Genomic DNA, 20,107 nt, shown 5'->3' with positions numbered 1-20,107 from the left:
AGAAGAGACTGCTGCTTTGTTCTAAACCAAGTCTGAAATTAGGTAGAATTTGTCAGGCAGCTTTTGGGTCAGAGATTCAATAAATGCTGGCAGCTTTTGGGTCAGAGATTCAATAAATGCTGATGTAGTTGTTACAGCAGGTCTCTCCTCTATTGTTCAGAATAGAAAACATAAACTTATTTACAGTTTATCTTTTCCCCTGATTTGTGGTTTTTTTCATTGCTTTTGTCTTTGCTTCGAACAGTTAAATGATGCTATAGATAGTGCTCTCCTGATACAGGTACCCCACAGCCAGAGTGGTGGCACTCTGACCTCTGCAAAAACAAGCCATTGCATTTTATGGCACAGAGTGTTCATCAGCTCATGCCAGCAAGGGGCAGTGACACGCTTGGGTGACAGGAATTGCCCTTAAAACAGTCATAACTACCTGGGGAAGGAGGGCAGGAGGTAACAAGAAAGGGTGAAAATGTGTAAGAAGACAAATTTATAGCTTTCCCCGGCAAGTAACATCATATCTCTAACAGCTAATGATCTGCTTGCTGTTTTCTCGTGCTGGAGTTACATCTCTAGTGGGATAGGAATTGATCTCTACCACTTAGTAAGCAGTATTTTTAAATTGTGAGCTCCTCTGTCTCATTTCATAGCCAAGCAAATAGAAGCTCCAGAGTGAGATTTTTCACTATCACCTCTCTGCTCTTTGTAGCAAAGTGACAGCTGATCCCTGATCTATGCATGGCTGCTTCTGAAATATTTCAGTGCCTAAATGTCTGTGCAGGATGAGGATAGGAAGGAGCATATCCAACTGCATAGCAAGGTGAAGTGCTATCTGAAAGGAATATTAATTTGGCCAAGAATATTTCAGGTAACGGGGATTCCACAATGACTTCTAATGTTCATACAGGAAGAGTCGCCCTTTAATTTCAAGGACCTGTTCAAGATACTTCTTGGCAGTAAAGTGTATGAAACTCACTCCAGGTAGGATAATCCCCTTGCCAGGACCCAGATTTCAGGGAACCCGGGTCTGCTGAGACACCCAGACCTTTGCTCATGAAGTTTGGCACACTGGGACAGAGCACAGGTATGCACTAGTCCCTGTTAGCCCTAGTCTATCTCATAAAGTGCACTGCTCCAGAACAAGGTGACATGGGCACCACACTGGCCCTTGGCATCTCTGGATAGCCACACTGGCCAGGGAGAGTGGAGGTGGGGAGGGAATAAAGCCATCCAGAGCCTGCTGCCAATCATCTTATATCCTCAAGTGTGAGGTTTAATTGCCCATGTCATTAACTTAGCTTGCTTCAAAAGTAGTGTTTAACAGACACCATAAAAGATTAACATACAAGCTTATTCTCTTCTGGCTAGATGGAAAAAGAAAAGGTTAACTGGGTAGAAATTAATAAACAAAACAGAAAACAAAACACAATACAACCATGACCTAGAAGCAAGGAGGTAAATCCAAATGCAGTCCTGTGTTGGAAAAGGTGGTTTTGGAACAAAATTAATCAGTTTAAACTGATAGGTTTAAATTAATATGTTTGGAACAAATATTTAAATTAATACTCAAATTCTTTTAACCCATTCTTAAATAAACTGCCAGAGTTTTTCAAAACAAGGAGCTGTGAATATTGGTAATATAGATAAACATGTTTCCAACAAGAAACCTCTGTGGGTGTGTTCATCCTGGGCAGTGTGTTTTGTGGTACCTTTAAATAGGAAGAAAGCAGCTCCTTTTACTCTCCTGACTTGCACAATCCATCAGTGTCTTTGCAGCCCCAAGTCCCTGTGGGTTTCTACCACAGCTCATTTCCCATGACACCAGTTACTGCTTCAAATGCGCCATCAAGAATGAAAAATGAAAAAAGAAATTGAATTTGCCAGGGCTCCTCATGCCAGACAAAAGAATGGGAAAGAGGAAGGGAAAACCATTAGTAAACTTTCATCCATTGCTAGGACATTTGCTGGGGGAAAGAGGACCCAAAATGTCTCTTTTTATTTCCTTGGGACAGAGGGAGTTAAGGGGGAGGCTGAGAGCTGGTGCCAGACACCGTGTGGAAGGGGATCCCTGCTACCATCAGGTTGGACTTACTTCTGCACTGCCTTTCCAATGCCCCTGACATTTCCTTCCTGCAGAGACAGAACCAAACCACATGAGAAGGAGTCAAATTAAATTATGGGGTGACTTCTGAAACATGAATTCATCACAAGACTTTAGCAGCATATCTCCATGTCTAAACCATAGAATCATAGAACCATAGAATCATAGAATCACAGAATCATAGAATGGCCTGGGTTGGAAGGGATCTTAAAGACTATCTCATTACTCCACCCTTCCATGGGCAAGGGCAACTTCCACTAGACCAGGTTGCTCAGAGCCCCATCCAGCCTGGCCTTGAACACTGCCAGGGATGAGGAATCCACAACTTCTCTGGGCAACCTATTCCAGTGCCTCATCACCCTCACAGGGAAGAATTTTCTTGTAATATCTAATCTAAACCTACTGTTTGTCAGTTTGAATCCATTCCCCCTTGTCCAGTCACTCCATGTTTTATAAAAAGTTCCTCTCCATCTTTCTTGAAGCCCCTTCATGTACTGGAAAGCTGCAATTAGGTCACCTTGGAGCCTTCTCTTTTCCAGGCTGAACAATCCCAATTCTCTTAGCTTTTCTTCCTAATGGGAGCAAAGACTGCCTTGAAATAAAGATAAAACCCAACAGCACAACTTGTGACAGAAAACAATGAAAATTGGGTAATGATCAATCAGGAAACTATCCAAAGGAAAATGAGAGAGAGAAGGATTTGGAGAAGCAGACAAATCTCAGCTGATTTATTAGTAGAAGGTGTCTCTGCCCACGTGTTGGAGAGTTGCAAGAGTGTTGGAACTAGATGAGGTCCCTTCCAATCCAAACTATTCTATCACTCATGCCATAGGTTCAAAAGTGGCTTTGGTCTGAGCCACAAGCAAAAAGAAATGGAAAAAAAACCCCCTTAGCAGTATACAAGAGGAAAGTAAAAAAAGCAATCTGGTACATCAAGTCTGTCCCACCTTATTTGGTGGAGGGTTAGGCCTGCTTACCCATGGTCACATTAGATACCTAGAAAATACTCCATCCCTTCCCAGCTCAGCCTTTACAATAAGAATTTAAAGTCTATTTCCTCTGCACTGTTCTTCAGTCCCTATACACAACGCAGTACAGTGAAGAAAAACATCACTTTTCTGAAACCTGCAGCCCTTAAGATGTACCAAATGGTGTATCAAACAACAGTGACACCTTAAAATCACAACTGACTTCTGAAAGCGTTGGCTCCTATTTATGGAAGGCAATTCCTTTCCTGAAAGTATCCTGTTTAGAAAATTAACGGTTTTTCCTCCCTTCTCTTGATACTCGTGACAGAACAACCTCCAGACCTCAATTACTCTGTATCCGGTGTGCTAATCCCCTCTGATACACCACGTTGTGGTCACTGTGAAACCAGGAACTAGATGACTGAAACTAGGAAACAGGTACTACGTGAAAACACGAACCTCTGGCTATTTGGGATTATGTACTCTAAAGCAGAACTTGAATTATTTTTCTATTGCATTTATTCACAAGTCCATACAATGTTTCTATACTTACTTCAAAACCACTTAAGCAATGTGCTTCAGAGAACTTACACTCACTGTCACAGCTGAGACCACAGGTCACAGTGGCTGAAGCTGTAGATATCAAAACTCCAAGAGTGGAGTCAATAGACTGGCCAGTGTGGACATGGACAACTTACTCAGCAGATCTGTGCCTCCTGGTAAGGGACATTTCCTTTCTTGAATGCCTTCTTTGCAGTCAGTTTACATGGTGGTGGTGACTTCACAGACACTAGTGAACACAAGAGCAGTATCCTCATATTTTCCATGCTGATGTTTTCCACACTGATATTTTCCCTGGTGGGAGCAACTGTGCTACAAGAGCAGCTACAGGGGAACAGCAGTTTCTCCACAATCCCAGTATCCTGGTTTCATGTGGGCAGAAAGCACTTAGTGTCCATCAGGAGAAGAGCTGTCTGCAGATGGGAACAAAAGGGCAACAGCCCACGTCCTGCAAGACAAGGACTTTGATCCAGAAACTTTCACAGCCCGTCAGTGAGAAAGGGAACATCTCGTGAAAAGACTCAAACTGATCTGCACAGGAGATGTTTCTGCTACCTCCTTACTATGAAATATATGGCCATAAAGGAGCACAAGTAAGAAACTACATGGTATCTAAGTCTTGACATGAAAAGACAAGGAGTCTCCATCTCAAGCTGAGGGGTAGTGAAGACTGAGAAGAAATGTTCTGATTTACTGTTTTCATCTGTTTACATCTACCCCCATCAGTCAAGACCTTCTGAAGATGTTGTTTTTCTGGGAAGAGTGCACTTTTCAGACTAAGACCATAATAAAAAGCCTATGCTGTAATTCTCACATCACCCTTCCCCAGTGCAGGGCACTGCCTGTTCACTGTTAGGACATGTGCCACAGCTTCTGCATCTGAAGAGCCTTCACTCTCCACAGTTTTTCTTTTACAGAAGCAAGAACCAGCACCAGGTAGATTAGCACTTCATTTCATGACATAAAAAAGAACCTAAAGCAACCAGACCAGTTTTCCCATTAAATGCATATTGCCCCCATGAGGCTAAAAGGAAGGCCTGGGTGTGAATGTATTGTTGACAGGAATCCATTTGCAGAGGCATCAATTATTATGACTGCAATAAATCATTTACACAGTGCTGTAAATTCCAAACAAAGTTGAACAAACACAAGGCTTCATCATCACCTATTTCTCTTATAGCTAGAGCTGGGCTGGGGAGAAGTGCCTATCTTAAACAGGATTGATTGGAGGTTTGTACTCAGGGAACTGTACTCCGAAAAAGGGCTAAACTTTGTAAAATGAAGGGTAAATCAAGGTTAAATTCAGGCAGCTCCAGGGCTGCAGTGTTAACTGGCAGCAACAGCTGGAGTTGGCAATTTACAGCTGGTTTGGGAATGCCCCCACAATGGGGGGAGGTCCAGACACATCTCTTCTGCCATAGACTTATGTGTGCAGAACAGGTTCTGACACCTCTGGAGATGATCAGGAAATGGTCCATGGTATCTTCTGCCTGGCCCTGGAGTGTCACTGTGCTGACCAGTGGCTATGCTCAAATCACCTGGGTAGGGACACCTCCAGCCAGTGGGTCCACCAATTTTTTTGTTTGTCCACCAATATTAGGACTCAGAATTTCTCATTACATATTTTCAGGAACAAAACTTGGGACAGATCCTGTGAATGATGTTGTGTGAAGGTTTCACAGGCACTCATTAAGTCACCTGCTAAACAGGGGGGAGCACCTACCCCAGGTACTGTGAGCTGTGCAGTGAAATGCTGCAGCATGAGGGCAGATCCTGCACCCGAGTGCTCCTCAGCTGAAGTCTGATCCAACTGGTGGGACCCAGTGCCATGACCAAGCTTTACAGACTTTGGGAGCTTCTACAGCTCAGTCATTACTTTGTAAATCCCTTCCTTACAAATAAATAGATAATTAAAGTAATAAATAGATGGCACTGACACAAGAGAGCAGAAAAATTAGCTCACCTACTTAAATCATCTGCTGTTTGGGATTTATTTTCTCTGCCAGAATATTACTTTTTTCCCTTTTTTTCAGGACCAAAAACCTGTTACTGTTTTCTCTGAGAGTCTGAGTGCTGCTGAGTCCTTTATCTGAGCCAGAAACTATTAGTCATTTGGGACTAATTTCTGTCAGAGTTTTATTCACTGCAAGACCCACAGAGGGATTTAGAGCTTTGCAGCAGGTCACAAAGGCCTCATTGATCATTTAGCCAAATCTAGGGCTCTCTGTCCCCCACCCACATCAGACCAGAATGACTCAAGTAAGATTAAAGGTGATGTGACTCTGTAGTGGATCCAGCCTCTGTCAGTGAGATTGGAGCCTGATCTCCAGGTTTGAGAGGCTATCTTGGCCCAAGAGGGAGTCCTGGGCTTGACTTCTCTTCACAGGAGCATCACTGCCAATGATGCAACAGAGCAGAATCAGGCCATTTGGAAGCAATGAAAGCTGTGATCCAAAGTCACAGGACTTGGCACTGACAATTGATCACTGAGCCAGCAGTGATTTTCCCACACAGATTTACCTTGAAAACATTCCCAGTGTGCTGGCAGGGATCTATAGAAACATGCTGATGTATTCTGCAATATGCCATATATCATGTTTCTGTGCAATTTAAAGAATTGATGGATCAGCCAAGTCTCCACAGAATATTAAAAACATAAAAGAATTTATAAATATTTCACATCAAAATTCACTGTTAACAGTTCACGAATGTCCTGATGTAGCATAATGCAGTCCACTGGTGATTCATTTTCCACAGTTTTGGGGTACATTTATCAAGCTGTTTCATTTCCCAAGGATTGTGGGCAGTAATGGTTTTCTTTGGGGTCCAGGCATGGCATGTAGCCCAGCACATTCCTGGCCCTCAACCCACCCATTAGGCTTAGTCAGTGAGTTTATTACAGATAAGGGACTGCTGGGAAAGAAATGTGAGGAAGAGCAATGGAAGGGCAGGCTCTCGTGATAAACAAAGGCTACTGAAGACATCAAGAACTGATTCCCTTTCTCCCACCCATGAGAAACCTCTGCTATGCATTACTTCCATGTTGTACACATGGTCCCCTGGCAAAACTGTGACCCTTGGGCCATGCATCCAGTCTGAGCTCCAGTTTGTCAACATGCTTCCAGCTAAAATGAGCAAGCTATGCTCTCCCAGCACAGACAACACACACTGCCTGCAAAGGGGCTGGAGGTTTCCCCACAAAGGACAACAAATAATGCTATCCCCACTAGGAAAACACAGAAGGATAACTTAATTTCTCTCTGTCTGATTCACATGAAGGCATTTGAAAGTCATTTTGGGTTTCCCCCATTTTCCTTCTGTTCTGCTTGCATCTGATAGCATGTCTTTTTGCATTTTGCCAGCAGGTTTCCTTATTAGGATATTTCTAAGCTGCAATATTTGATTATTTGTGAAAGAAAAACATGCACAAAATTTGCCCTTCTTCCCTTGGGTTGCAGCAGCAGCAGTCTCGGGAGTATTTCACTTCCCTTTTGAAGCCATAAAATCTGCAGCCTAGTAATTCTGCCTAACTATCAATTTCAGACTCTCTGCTTCAAATGTATTAAAAGAAGCAATATTTTTATAAAACACTGTGAAAATATGTTCCCTGTATTGAGCCTTCTGGCAGATGCCTAAACATGCAGGAACCTGAAAAGCTTGCTGTAAGCTTTTTAAAATCTGTCTTTGTTTTCCAAAACTGCTCAGTTTTTCATTTACCCATACGAAGTCATCTTGTCAAATACCTACTCTTCACTGGCCCCACCTGGCACAGGATGAGGAAGTGGAGAGAGGGAACATCAGCGTCCTGGCTTGGAGATAGGCAGATCATTCAGCATCTCTGGTCTAGTTCCCCTTTTCCTGAGATCCCCCCGTGTCGCAAAGCTCAGGGAATCCTGCAGGAAAGCAGTAAACAAGGGCATTCTTACCCCTTTCCCTGACAGATTCAGGATAAAATGTCAGACACACAGTCACCCAAATTACTCACACAAAGACCTTGAGAAAGAGGTAGGCTTTACCCAGCACATACATTAGCTTTGGGGTCAATATCTGTAGAAAGTAGCTGCCAGCTGCACCATGCTCAGCACCACTCCTCACTCCACCTGCCCTGAAGGTACATTTGGGGAACCCCACTTCCAAATACCTCAGAATTTAACAGAACTGTGGCAATTCTTATAATGTAAACCACTGCCAGTGTGTTTGCCTACACAACTTGCTACTGCCTGCCAGCTGGTGGCAAAGCTCTTGGCTATCACTTGTGCAAACCTCTCCCCTGCCCTCCAGCACTCCCCTGCCCTGGATCCTCAGGTTGCCTGCATCTGGTGCATCTTAAATGGACTCCAATCATCTTACAAGTGAACAATGCATACCTATGGCAAGAGTGAGCCCATGGTCCATGTAATTATTTGTAGACAACATTCCATCAGGCAAGATTTGGGGTACGTTTGCTGTTTGCAATCCTGTCTAAACACAAATCTTCTCATTTTCCACAAACTCTGAAATCATGTCCTTTCAAGCCTGTGGAAAAGTCTGAGAGTACAGAAAAATTCTTCTCTCCAGTTCAGTCAGTGGGAACCCCTATAGCAGAAAGATGTAAGCCAAAGCTCTTGTCCATGGATTGGGAATTTTCCAATTCAGGCTCTTGTGGCTCCCACCCATCTGCACTAGGACAATAGCAGAGCCATGTTTGGCTCTGTGGCAAACTCAAATGGAGTTGGCAGAACTGGGGAAAGAGATATAATTGTGTTTCTCCGGGGAAAGTGGTCATTAGGCGGGTATTATCCGGACAGCAGTTACATAAACTGTGGCTGAATGGGCTCTATTTACAATAAGGAAAATTGCCAGAAAGTGATCAGAACATATGCGGTCTGACAAAGAGGATGCACTCGAGCAACACGAAAAGCCAATAATCTGTGAGTAAGTAGCTGTTTGATAGGTAGGAATTTTAAGCATGGATAGTGCTGGGGGAATGATTTCAAATTGAATCAAAACATCAGTTTCAAAATTTCTCAGCAGTCCCAAGCCTTGTCTAAATACACCTCATGAGCCAGGTTCAGACCTGATTTAGACTTTCTGCAAGCCCAGTGTTTACATCCCCTGCCCTTTAGCATTAAACCTTTTCACAGAGGCAAAGTCCTGTCCTCACACTTTTGCTATCAAGGAGGTCATACACAGCTGAAAGAAGGAGTCAGTCCAATTAATCCAGTGTCAATTGTGACATCTCTATAATGACTTCTAACAGTCCTGAGACTCACTCTCTCAATATCCCTTCTACACTTGCAGCCACAAAGCTCTGGATCAGCCACAGTCCAATCCCCCCAATCCCTCTTTCACATCTTGCTGAAAAAGACTGTGTGAATTACAGAAAGATAAGACACAGGATGTTTTACCTTTGATACCTGCCTTCACTGCACATTCCCCAGCACAGAACCAAGAGCAGCATTTTTCTCTGAGATAACACTTCCTAAAATAGGGCATGATAATTTTTAGCATGATCTTTGCAAATTTGTAGGCATAGACTGGAACATAAAAATCCTGGTCTACCAGAGGAGCTTAATTTAGCTTGACAGGTTTAAGATTTCACAGAATTCTCCAAGGATCTCAATTAGCTCAGTGGAACATACACAGGTTTCTGCTACTACATTCTTCATGAACTTTATAGCACCAAACCACCACAGCCATGTGTTCCTCATACCAGAGCACAACCTTATCAAGTGAAAGAAGTAGCTCCTGTAGAGTTTTTGCCATAATTTGTAACTAATGCAAGAACATAAAATGGCTGCACCTCCAGCTGTTTTCAGCTCATCACATTCCAGCACTGCATGACTGTTGTGTATTTATAATGTAGTGGATTTCTGTTTCATGAACATGTTCCAAGTCCCTTTGAATATGCATGAACTTGTGGTTACTGTCTGATTGACACTCCTTCTCTCTTTCCCATACAGGTTTTTACAGAGCTTTCCAACTTATTCCTCATATGAAAACTAACTCTTGCTCAGCCTTGTTGCCTTTTCCTGAGCCTCTTTCCATTCTGCTACATGCTTTATCAGATGTAGAAACAGAAAAAGAGCTAAGGGATTCAAGGTGTGGGCCATTCATGGATTTATTCAGCACTGAGAGATGCCCCCTACTGTTCTTCCAATCCCAACAGTATTTTGGGGTTTCTGCTAAGCATTGGCCTGAAATTTTCTTGAGACTTTCCATTGCAGCCCTCATCTCTCTCTTCATCGGTAATGGCCAACTCAAAGCCCACTATTTTACATAAGATCTTAGGTTTCTTTTTTCTTAATGGCATTATGTTACACTGTGTTTTAGATAGACTTTATGCTCACTCATGAACATGGAGATGTTCACAGGCTTCATCCTCTACTCTGAATAAGTTTGTCACATCAGAATAGAGGCAGGCCCTTACAAAGAGATTTGTATCCTCGCAAGACAGACATTTCAGATAAGCAAGATATGGAAGAGTTTCTTTCTGTACACAAGATGTGTAAGTTCTAGACAGCAAAAATTAGGCAGGATGAATGCCTCTGGGGGAGTCTAATCCCTGAGTCCATGAAAGTAGGCATAAGAAAGCTCCCATGAGCCCTTCTATATAATCATACAGAAAAGTGGGTCTGCAATTCCTGGCAGAACCAGATTAGTATTAGAATTAGTATTGAAGAAGGATTTTCTTATTGGCAAGAGTGCTGAGAACCATCAGAGGCAGGACAGCATCCTCTGGAGACACAGCTATTTACCTGACACTGGCTCAGTAACTACAGAACTTCCACTTCTGCACCAAAGGAATACACCTTCTGGAGGTTTAATCTCAGTCTTTTTCCTGCTCTTAAATTTAAGCCTCACATATAAGGTCTGAGAAACCTCTTCCTCGCAGATCACTAGCCATATGTCCCCTTTCCACATGATATTACCCACCTGCAATATTATACACAGCATTTGGAGGGAGATGGAGCTGTATTTGTGTGTCTCATTCCTTCATCGTGCTCAGGTGTTGATATGTGCGGCCGCTATCTTCATCGTGCTCATCAAACAGGCAAGACCAATTTGTTCCTAACTTCAAGCCTTACAGTACTTACAGACTGACAGACCTAACCCTAATTTCCCTGCTTGTTGTTTTCCTTCTCTGTTCAGTTGGACAAATGAACACTCCACTCCCTGAACTGAAGAGAGAAGCACATGAATTGTTCATTAGGAAATGAGTGCTCAACTGATTTCTGAGGAATGCGGAGAAGGAGAAAAGCTACAAATCTATTTGATCCTTTAATATCTGAGGAAATAATCCTCTAGGATCTCCATAACCCCAAAGAAATTAAAGGAAAGTCTCCCAAAAGGATTGAGGCCTCAAGTCAGAAATTCCATCCCCATCATGGATATTCACAGATTTATCCATACAGCACTCTAACAGAACAGGGCATACTTGTTTTTTCCTCTGGTCAGGGAGGGTCTGAGATAACCTGCAAGGTTTGAGTCTGAACAAGACCCCTGAAATGGCCATTGGTACAAAGTATGATTTACAAAAACACGCAGCTACAAAACTTCCCCCAGTCTGCATCTTTATGTATTTAATTTCCTAAGAAATCTGGTCCTGGGTGACTACTGCTCTGAATGCTACATGCTTTCCACAGCCCCTTTCCCTGTTTAGGTGTCAGGACCAAAGGGCCACCACAGCTAAGGCACCATGCAGATGCCCCAGGGCACACCAGAGCCCACGGCAGGCTCACAGGGGTGAGGCTTGCCTGCAGAACAATTATTAATGGAGATAAGGCATAAAAAGTAAAGAAACCACTATGACCCTGGCAACCCAGGATGGATTTGCGGGATTGCCAGTGAAGGGGTAGGGCAAAAAGGAAGCACAATCAAAAAAAAATAGTCAGTAATACCTTTCTGCTTGTAAGCAGAGCACATTTTTGATTGTGTGACTGAACGGCAACAAACAGAGAGCCAGAGACAATAAGCACAAAGTTGTTTTCACAGAGACTCTTCTCAGATTAACCCAATTTCCCATTAGCTTGTCATTACTTTGACAAGTATCTAAGCAGCATTCCTAGGAAGTGCAGCATTATCACTGGAAGCATGCTAGAAAACAGCTCCAACCTGGAAGATGGCAGTTTCAGAGCAGGAAATTGCACCATAACTCCACACAGGGAAAAGTATGGAAGAGCTTGGGGGTGTTAGAATGGGACTCAAACACCCCAAGTTTCAGCCTTGACTTTGCAAGGGGCTTGTTCTGTGAGAGGGGATGGAGAAGTTGTCCAGGCCTTTCTGTTCTTTCCCTATGCCTACCACGGACACGAGGGGAAGCAAGGGGAAGAAGGAGACGTTGTTTTCTGACTGGCCTGCTTTTGTACCTCAATGGCCTGAGATGTTCCAAGAAGATCCATGGAAACATCCACAAATCAGCACTATCAATCTGCTTTGAACAAGCCCCAAAGGACTCAGTGAGGCCAGCACTGTCACAATTCAGAGTACCTGCTGCCAAGTTAGCTACTCACTACTCAGCTATAAATCTGGACCTGATACATGCATACACTGTGTTTTCCAGCTTTCTGGCTTTCTACCCTTTATTTTGTAATTCCAGAATGATTGTAAACACTTGTAATAAGAATGGCTAATAAAATACAGTTTATTAGCCAACCTTGTACAGTATTTTTACAGCCTTTTCCACTCATCACTGAGAAAAACAAATCCTTTTCAGCTGTGCTGGAGCTGGCATTGCTGCCAGCCTCCCCTGGTCTCACCTGTAATGAGGTGAGTAATTAAAGTCCTTATAGGAACACCAGGGTTTTTTTATTGCCTGCCACAATCCCATCCTCTGCTCTCTGACTCAGAGAGGAACTGCCACAAATGTTGTTTCCAAAATAGATCCGCACCGAAACTTGCTTTTGTCATGTTAAACGGTGGAAAAATTTAGGAGCTCAGCTGCTTGACAGTCCTTGTTTCCTGTCCCAGAATGCCAAGGAAAAATCCAGTGGCCCCTCAGAAGTCTGGTGGATCTAAATCCCTAGTCAGGATTGTGGAAGAGCTGCCTGTGAATCACTGTAGTTAAAATGGTAACAAGCAAATATCTGGAAGTAAGTAGCATTGGGGAAGCCTTCATTCCATAAAGTTCTGATGAACAAATTATTCTGGACTAAGCGAACTCTAAATATTTTGGTTTTATTTATGCCATGATCTTGCTTGTTCTCAGCCACTGACTGGGCTGAGCCACAAAATAACAAGATAATAAAAAGCTTAAACCAGTGATTCAAAGAAGAATATTTCCCTTAATGGAAAACCCATGCACAGGTATCTTTAGAACAAGATGCTGTTTCGTAGCAAAGTCTGTTTTTATAAAGGTACTTGGTGAAGTCAATTATCATGACATATGGAGTTACTCTCCATGAGGTAAACATAAAACCAAATGCTTGGCGGTAAACATAAACCTCCCAAGTTTTCTTCCTCTTTCTGTCCTTTTATCCCTTTTTTTATTGTCACGTTCAGAAGTATAAATTGGTAATTTATTGAAAAAAATAATGGTAACATTTACCAAAGTGGCACTATTCACTACCCACTTTACTGTGACAAATCTGGTTTTGGGAGCTTCTTTCTTTATGTATTTTAACACAAGTATAAACAAAAATAATCCCGAAAAGATGACTAAAATTATTTTCCCTCTTAACTCACTTTGCTTAAAAAAAGAAACAAATGAAACCATGGAAAGGAATAAAGCTTCTCTGTGCAAATACACTTCCCTATCAAGTTCCCAGTGTGGCAAGCCAGCACTGCAGCCTGGAGGAGATACCCAAGGGAAAGAGATGTGCCCAGGGCACCTGGGAACCAGCCAGCAAAAAACTCAGCAGCTTCAGCCTGGGATCCTTATCCAGAGTAACAAAAATCCCTCTGACTCCAGGTACTAGTTCAGACCATTGACCTGCTTAAGGCAGCTAAGTCATTCAAAAGATTAGTTCTTGTACTGCCACTCAAACTTACTGCTGGGTGTACAGGCTGAACAGCACATCACTCCTTTGGATAATGCCAGTAGTCCTTAGCACCGAGCAGGGAAGGTGAAGCACTGTTAGAGGCACAACTCACATACCTGAAAAAGAAAAATAATCCTTCCTTATGGTGTAAAGTGAGCCATGTGCTTATGGGCCATGTGAGAAAACCACTGAGCAGCAGCTCTGGTCAGACAGTCCAGGTGAGCTGGTTGTCCAGCTTCCCCCAAATGCTGCCTTTCAGAGGAGTGTAACATAACTCCTAGAGGAGGAGCTACAGGTTATCACCCTCTCCAGCTTGGATCACAGTGATATGTGGTGCTCCTAATTACAAAATGCTGTAAATACAGATTCTACCATACAAGCTTTCAAGATTCACTGCAAAGCAAAACCTCTTCACCTTCCTGAGGCTCTTCCTTATCCAAGCGCCTATAAGCTGTTGAACTGAGCAACTGAGGGCATTCCTGGTGCCATTAACACATTTTAATAAAACCCATTTTATTAACAATTTCACATATGTAAATTAATTCAGCTGGACTGGAGACTTGTCACATAAATAATCTGTGACTAAACTTCTTACACTGTAAATCTTCCATTTCTACAGGGCAAATGATTCCTACCTTCTGTTATGTCCCGAAGCTGAATAGACAGTGATAACTTTCCATGGGACAGATAATTAAATTAAATCAATTCAATTCCAGAAGTTATCACAATTCAGAGGGAGGAAGCCTTTGTCTGCTAACTCTCAAGGTTTGTAATGAAGTGTCCATTACTCTATATAATTTATATCATGACAACTGTATGAAAATTGTATCATATTTTTTCTGCAAGAGCAACATCCTGCATTGAGATAAAACATCTCCTTATTATAAATACATCCTCTGAAGCACTCTAACCCTCTAAAAATAAAGCCTAAGACTGAAGCCACACTGTATTTAGCACTACTTTATACAGTTCTTATGCAATCCCATTCACCAGATGCTTTACACAGTGCCTTTGAAGGACTCTGGCATCCTTTAAGTTATCCTCTCACCAGTGGACAACTACACACAAGTAATTGGGCGGGTTTGGATTAGGTTCTCTGCATAAGTGGATTTTACAGAGCTGCCCATTGCTACGGGTTAACAGCAGAGATGAAAGGCTAAATACCTCCACTGTGCATGGCATGGAAGGGCTGAAGGATTTGTTTCAGGCAAACATCACGAGGCATTGAGCCCTGCTCTTCAGTTGAGACCCAGGAGCACTGCTGCTGAGCACAGCGTGCAGCTTTTGGAAGTTGTTATGATGGGAAGAAAGGACTTTGGAGAGCACAATTCTTAAAGCGGGGTATGATACTGCAGGTTCAAAGCCAGGGCTTTTTCTTGGGCAGATCCCAAACAGCAAGAGATGTCTATAGACAGAGAATGAGATGTGGCTGGTCTCCAACAAGGGGTACTCTGGCTCTTTAGGAAGTCTGTAGGACTTCAAAGTGCCACCCATTGTCCAAATCAAGCTTAATGTAAGTCACAGCTCTAATAACTGGAAGGTCAAACTCAAGCCAAGCAAATTGGTGAGGAAAGCATCTTCAACCAGCATAACAGCACATAAAGACAACTACCATTATTTCTTATAATACTTGAGTGAATCTGTAACACCTCCTCCCCTCTACACAGGATGAGATTAGCACCAGAAAACAATTTTTTAAAAAATTATATACAGCACTCAGCCCTAATGCACGTGTTTGAAAATCCATCCAGTGTGGAAGGGGCTTTCTCTAGCTTCACAGCATTTCTGTTTTAACACTGGAAGAAGCCATTCTGTTGAGTTCATCCCATTCTGCTGAAGATGATATATTAAAACAACACCTGTCATTTTTCAGTAATTTCTTAGAGTGAACAGCCTTTGCGATGGACTTCCTCTGGGAAGGAATGTAACAGAAAGGAATTGTGGTAAACAAAGGAATTCTGCCAAAAAGCCACTCCCATTTTAAAGCAGCTAATGAGCATCAGAGCCCATTACGGAAGTCCACCATGGAAGTAATTAATCATGGAAGTCATCATGTAAGTAATTAATTCTAATCACTTCTGAAACAATAAAATTTAATTATGGGTTCTTTGAAAACTAAAACCCCAACAATTATTGTTGATAGGCTTTTCTTGATGGCAGAGAGTGAACAGAGTTTGTTAAGATTGGTTTTCCTGCAGTTAATTTAAAAAAAAAACCAACAGTTTTTAGTTAAAGATGCCTATATATAATTAATACATAAACCAGAGCTATTGTGCTAAGTTTATATTCCACGGGACAGAAATGCAATCTTTGAGGAACTCCTGGACGTGTTTCTTCATAACTCCTCTCTCCTGAGGTCTCATATCTTTATTATCTGCTCAGAGGTACTTTCACCTCAGAACAGTTGGATGTCTCCAGCTTAATTTCAGGAACATTCTCGGTAGTAAGAAGAGAAATTGCAAGTGGTTCTTTTGCCATGCACTCACTTATGCGCTGTAGGCGAGCTCTAGTTGAGGAATAACAGTGGTGGCAATCTAGACCACAGCACAAGCAGTGACTCCTGCTCTGTGTCACTGTGGCTGTGGCCCACATTCACCGTCTTCCCCCATCAGATGCTGCTGCAATTCCAAACCAGAAATTAACCACTCCCCCTCCAGTCTAGCAGCATTTCTCACCCAGCCTGAACTGCATGAGGAGAGCATGAGGATGGAGAAGGACCATCAGTTAAAATCTGGTATTTCTCATTTTGGTGCCCCACTCATCTGTTTCTCTCCCAGCCAGCTACAGAACATGACTGCTCTTGCACTTGAAACAGCTTCCCAGCCCTTTCAAAGTCTAACTAGCTCTGAGGCTCTCCCATCTACCAGGAATTACTGAAAAGCATTTACTAGCAAACGTGAGCTAACAGATGTGGAATTCAGTGACTTAAATGTCAATCCGTCTTCCCCTGTACTCTCTCTGTGCCCTCTGAGGCCCGTGCCCAAGTGTCTCTGGGGTGTGCATTTTCTCTGTCTGGTCTGCCCAGAGTTCAGATGGTGGACAGCACTGCTGTACTGTGTGTTACTGACGTCCATCACAACGCGGGCATATACCTCCTCCTCTCCAGCATCACAGGATTTCTTTGCTTACCTGTGCAAAGCTCTAACAGCCACGTTTTGCTGTCCACTTGAAAACTGCACAGGAGATACTCCTCAAGAGGCACTATTGCTGAGGCATCAGGTGTTTGGATATCCAAATGAGCTATAAATGACAGAGCATTATCAAGACCTTCATTTCAGGATCAACAGCTCAGGCTAAGCTGCAAAATAGAGATTGGAAGAGCACTACAAAAGATTTCAATGCCTATTTTAGGATATACTAAGGAGCTAGCCCTGCTGGCAGTAAGAACAAGCTATTTATGTGTTTTCAGATGGCCACATCAACACATTTAAAACTTGACTAAAGGCTCAAGCTTGACCCTCGACAAAGATTACATTTTGACGGCTTCACCTCCACCGTTCTGTCTCCCATGAATCCTGAAAGGCAGCAAACACTTCAGTGATGCTTAGTCAGAACATAACCCACTTTTCTGAGTTGTTCCCAGTGCTTCTGTCAGAAGGGGATGGATTGTAATGCCTCTCAAAGACAGTGAATAGCAGAGGACTGCTTTAAGCTATAATGAGGTCTCATTACTACAAGAGATCTTGAAGGACAAGAGCTTGGCAGCATTTAGTAATGCTCCGGAAGTCAGAAAAAAAGAACAAGATTGTCTAGAGCTGGAAGAGCAAATGTTTTTCCTGAAAAGGCACCTGATTTTCCATATGAATATCTTGGGCTATCATTTACACCAGAGACTAAAAGCTGTGTAAAATCAAGCACAGCAGCGTTCTGCTGGCTTTGCTTTAGCATAAGCAGCTCTGAAGAAACTACCAAAAACCCATATACAGCAGCATATACTCATTGTATGCATATTGTATAGGAGTAAAAAATTGACCATTAATAACAAGAAACTTTCCCTGGGAGGATGAATTGTGAGAGAACTACAAACTCTTGACACTCTTTGAAGCTCCCTGCAAAACAGCTGCACTTACTACTTTTGGATAATATCTTAGACAAGATTATGGTAATCTCAAAGCACTAGCATTACTCCCTAGAAATTATTCATCTTTTCCCCAAAGTACATTTCCATAAAGCTTGAACATAATCTGCAACAAATGCTTTTGTCTCTCAGTTTCATTTTTACAAACTTCCATGAATTAAAAGAGTTTATCTCAACTGGTATTATCAGCCTGCACAATTGAATATATTTTAATTAGAAGAATGAGTGAGAGTTTAGCCTATTTAGCTAATGACAAAATATCATGTTCTCCATTTAATTAGGACACATCAAAATGTTCATATTTAAATTCTCTTCAATGTAAGAGTGAAACAAATGTTACAGCATGACTAGGTTACTCCCTATAAATACCTTATACAGTGTTAGACACTGAGATGCAGAAAAGAATCAAAACAGAAGGTTTGGGAACTGTTTGGCAGCTAACTTGTAGCACAGCAGATTTCAATGTCCTGCGGATGGCTAATGCAGCACCTCCTGTCCTTGCAGACATGGCAGCAGCACTGGTGATGTGATGAAAGGTTCCCAAGGTCCAGGCTGTTCTGACTATGGTTTGGTGTTATAAAGACTATAAACAGAAGGAGCCAGACATCCTCTCTCACTTACCACCTCATCTTGGTTGTTGCATGAGCCCATCCTCCTACTAGTGGTTGTTGGCATCACACTGGGATAGAGGCAGCAGGTGTGCATCCAGCTACTAGTACTGCACACACATTGCAGTTGTGGGGTTTAGCACAGTGCTAACTTCCAATCCCTTCCCTACTTTTATGGATCACTTTATTACAAAGATACAGAGGTGCTGTCCTCCCAGATGCCTCTGATGCAAGCACAGAGAGCCAAAGCGCAAACAGGCTTTTAAACCTTAAGAATCCAAAATATATTTGGTATGTGGGGAAGGAAAAAAAGATACCTCACAGGCTGGTGGTGACATCCAGTTCAGGAAAACCCAGCAACCTGCAGTCCAAGCAAAGCTCATTTCTCTGCTCACTGCCAAGAGCTCTTTCAGATTATGGAGTCTTTCCTACTTGGCTACTTCCTAGGACTTTCACAAACCTGATTTTGATGGTTTCAAATGGTCTCCTAGAAAAGAGGTTTCTTAAAGCTTTTCACTGATTTTGTTCCACTTACATAAAGCATATGCTTTCATCTTGCTGTGTTCTAAGAGCTCTACCAGGAACAGAAAAACTCGTAGCACTAAGTTGTTCTTTCTCTTACATTCTTTTCTTCTTGCTTTCAACGTGCCAAACTATCCCAGCTCTGCTACTAATCTCTGCAGGAGCTGGCTGCCTGAGCAATCCCCAGGTGATATAAAAGGTGTTAACTCCAGAACAGTAAATCCAGGAAGGTGACCAACCAGAGAAAGTGCCTGACTTCACTATTCTACAGCATCTCCTGGGAAATCAAGTCTCCAGAGCTTCCCAGCATTTAGCACACTAGGAGAACTATAGCTCCAGAGAGTGGCTCAGCAGACTGATTACTGAGAAAAAAAAAAAATCTCTGTTACTAAAAATTAGTTCCCTTCATATTTCATCGTGGCTCTTGTCACCATTTCTCGTGCTTATCTCAAAAGTTGGGCTTTGTACTGTCTCTTACATTTTCATGCATTTCTTTTATCAACCCTCTTTTAAGACAGTAAAAAAGAGTAAAATTATTTGACTGCTCATAGATTAGCAAATTTCTTGTTCTGAACAGCCACCTCTTTCATCTGTCATTGTCACCTTCTCCAAGATTAATAAGAAAAAGATTTGTACATATATAAGGCACAACCTGTTGAAAGCAGAGATGAGCTTGATACAAAGGATACTAACTGTAACTTTTTTTTAGCTCTACATTGATCCCAATAGCTGTAGATACTTATAAATCTTTTGCTGTACTGTCAGCACAAAAAAGAAAAGCATATCAGGAAATAAATTCAGCCAGCATCAGTGTGTGCCCCAGGTAAGCTGGAGCATGATTTCTTGACTCCTTCTGACCATGACAGGAGTTGGAATTTCACCTTGCGTCTGTCAGAGTAAAAAGAAATTTTTTCTTCAGCGGGGAAGGGGAGGAGACACCAAAAGAAGATGAGGAAAAACACAGCGCAGTGGATTGCATTTGTATAGATGGGTGTAAGTGTTGGAAGAACATCAGTGTCACCTGCTTCAGAGGAGGGGGAAAGGGGCCCAGGGTTTAGCACCGGCAGCAAAACATTAACACTACTGCATAATTACAGAGTACTCAGTGTGTATTCAGCCCCCGTGTGTTTTTCTACTGAATTGCACTCCAACTGTATGAGAGCCTGTGGACACCAATGGAGCTGTGGATTAAGTTCCTGCAGGTGCTGCAGTAACTGGAATGTATAGATACAGTCTATAGCTACACCCCCACTAACTGGCAGGAGAGCTGTTCAAGAAAGTTGAATTAAAAGCAGCAAAGGTTTTCCCATTTTTCC

The 20,107-nt window shown here is 42.4% G+C and overlaps 1 protein-coding gene across 10 annotated transcripts in view; it reads right to left on the bottom strand.

Annotated features, from left to right (window-relative positions):
• CPS1 (carbamoyl-phosphate synthase 1) overlaps window positions 1-20,107 on the bottom strand; it is a 326,177-nt gene that overhangs the window by 144,236 nt on the left and 161,834 nt on the right. For all 10 annotated transcript variants that reach the window (XR_001877123.1, XR_001877125.1, XR_001877126.1 and 7 more), the window contains exons 41-42: window positions 16,713-16,823; window positions 13,594-13,699 (exon numbers count right to left, since the gene is read on the bottom strand). The gene's annotated coding sequence lies outside the window, so the exon portion shown is untranslated. The remainder of the gene's footprint in view (window positions 1-13,593; window positions 13,700-16,712; window positions 16,824-20,107) is intronic.

The sequence above is a fragment of the Lepidothrix coronata genome, unplaced genomic scaffold (assembly GCF_001604755.1).
Source record: "Lepidothrix coronata isolate B3197 unplaced genomic scaffold, Lepidothrix_coronata-1.0 Scaffold165, whole genome shotgun sequence".
In the NCBI taxonomy this organism is placed as follows: domain Eukaryota; kingdom Metazoa; phylum Chordata; class Aves; order Passeriformes; family Pipridae; genus Lepidothrix; species Lepidothrix coronata.
The sequence above is the reverse complement of the archived record's forward strand: the minus strand, read 5'-3'. Positions and strand labels throughout refer to the sequence as shown.